The following is a 2,500-nucleotide window of genomic DNA, read 5'->3' on the forward strand; positions in this document are numbered from 1 at the left end:
AACTCGAGCGGATGTACGGCGGACTTTTCCCGCAATCGTACATTGCAGTCCACCCCTATATCTTCCACTTCATGAAGAGTTATCTCCCAAAAGCCAAAGTCCCGCTGTCCCAATACATGCTCTGGACGGCGGGCCGCGAGACGTGACGCCCGGTGGCAAAGAGTGCGCCGCTGAGGATATAGAGGGTCCGTCCCCCCGCACAGTGGTGACGGTGTGCGGGTAGTGTTTCCGACACCGCTTCCTGCGGTGGCAACGCTGGGGCAGAGTCGATACTCGCCCACTGGTGGAAGGTAAGCATTCTGCTTTACATCAGTACATAACTAATATTTCAGTCGTCTGACGTCCCTGCTTAGTAAATGATGCAGGACCACATACATAGATGATACATACTGTAAACTGGGGAGGACAGTGTGAACCGCACTCGACCCAGTCACCCTATCTCACAGTCCACTCTGTGTGTAACAAAGCGAAAGCACCAAAGCACTATCGTTCAACAACATCCATTTTATCCTCGCTGCCACAGGACACTATCCAAAGAACGACAAGAGGAACGTCACGTCCACTAATAAGACAGAATGTCTCACACCACCCGCAAACAACGCAGCTCAAATCAGCCAGCAACACCCACAGTGGTCCACCCAGTATCAACACAGGACGCAACGCCACGCCACAACACAAAAGGTACAAGTAATAAAATACCCTTTGGCCACACTCCTTATAAAGGCATCGAACCAACCCACCACCTGACACCAGCCAAACGTACATCCTGATTTGACACATCTCTGGCAACCTAACCCACGTTGGCCCTTAACCTAACCCACGTTGGCCCTTAACCTAACCCACGTTGGCCCTTAACCTAACCCACGTTGGCCCTTAACCTAACCCACGTTGGCCCTTAACCTAACCCACGTTGGCCCTTAACCTAACCCACGTTGGCCCTTAACCTAACCCACGTTGGCCCTTAACCTAACCCACGTTGGCCCTTAACCTAACCCACGTTGGCCCTTAACCTAACCCACGTTGGCCCTTAACCTAACCCACGTTGGCCCTTAACCTAACCCACGTTGGCCCTTAACCTAACCCACGTTGGCCCTTAACCTAACCCACGTTGGCCCCTTAACCTAACCCACGTTGGCCCCTTAACCTAACCCACGTTGGCACCTTAACCTAAGTTACGCTGCACCTTAACCCAAGTTACGCTGCACCTTAACCCAAGTTACGCTGCACCTTAACCCAAGTTACGCTGCACCTTAACCCAAGTTACGCTGCACCTTAACCCAAGTTACGCTGCACCTTAACCCAAGTTACGCTGCACCTTAACCCAAGTTACGCTGCACCTTAACCCAAGTTACGCTGCACCTTAACCCAAGTTACGCTGCACCTTAACCCAAGTTACGCTGCACCTTAACCCAAGTTACGCTGCACCTTAACCCAAGTTACGCTGCACCTTAACCCAAGTTACGCTGCACCTTAACCCAAGTTACGCTGCACCTTAACCCAAGTTACGCTGCACCTTAACCCAAGTTACGCTGCACCTTAACCCAAGTTACGCTGCACCTTAACCCAAGTTACGCTGCACCTTAACCCAAGTTACGCTGCACCTTAACCCAAGTTACGCTGCACCTTAACCCAAGTTACGCTGCACCTTAACCCAAGTTACGCTGCACCTTAACCCAAGTTACGCTGCACCTTAACCCAAGTTACGCTGCACCTTAACCCAAGTTACGCTGCACCTTAACCCAAGTTACGCTGCACCTTAACCCAAGTTACGCTGCACCTTAACCCAAGTTACGCTGCACCTTAACCCAAGTTACGCTGCACCTTAACCCAAGTTACGCTGCACCTTAACCCAAGTTACGCTGCACCTTAACCTAACTTACGCTGCACCTTAACCTAACTTACGCTGCACCTTAACCTAACTTACGCTGCACCTTAACCTAACTTACACTGCACCTTAACCTAACTTACGCTGCACCTTAACCTAACTTACACTGCACCTTAACCTAACTTACACTGCACCTTAACTGTCACATGTAACGTCACAGGAATGTAGCTTTGCCTAACAGCAACCCTCTGAACATAGTTCACTGCTTGGATCCTCTGGTGTCATGTGTATTTCTTGATGCCATGGTGCGTACCCTCACATAAAGGTCTTTCGAGTGTTGCGTACTTTCTACACAGTCCCGCTAACCACTGGAAGGGTGTACCGCTACAGAACGAATATCGCCCTCCCCTCCTGCCCTTCCAAGCTGGTCGGTCAGGCGTTTGTTTGTGAAATGAGCCTTGCAGCTGTTCAGTTGCATTCGGTTGTCGATGCAGTCAGTGTACGTTGTGGTACGGCCTGTGTGGACTGTCCGCTGATGTACGCGTAACCCACACTGATCATCCGTCGTTACGTACTGAGTGACATAATGTGGCACATGCTTGACCGTACACCGGCTGCGCCCTACAATGGCGAATCATAAGGGCCATATGTTGTGCACGATGCTACTTGTCTCGT

Source organism: Schistocerca gregaria, unplaced genomic scaffold, assembly GCF_023897955.1.
Source record: "Schistocerca gregaria isolate iqSchGreg1 unplaced genomic scaffold, iqSchGreg1.2 ptg001051l, whole genome shotgun sequence".
In the NCBI taxonomy this organism is placed as follows: domain Eukaryota; kingdom Metazoa; phylum Arthropoda; class Insecta; order Orthoptera; family Acrididae; genus Schistocerca; species Schistocerca gregaria.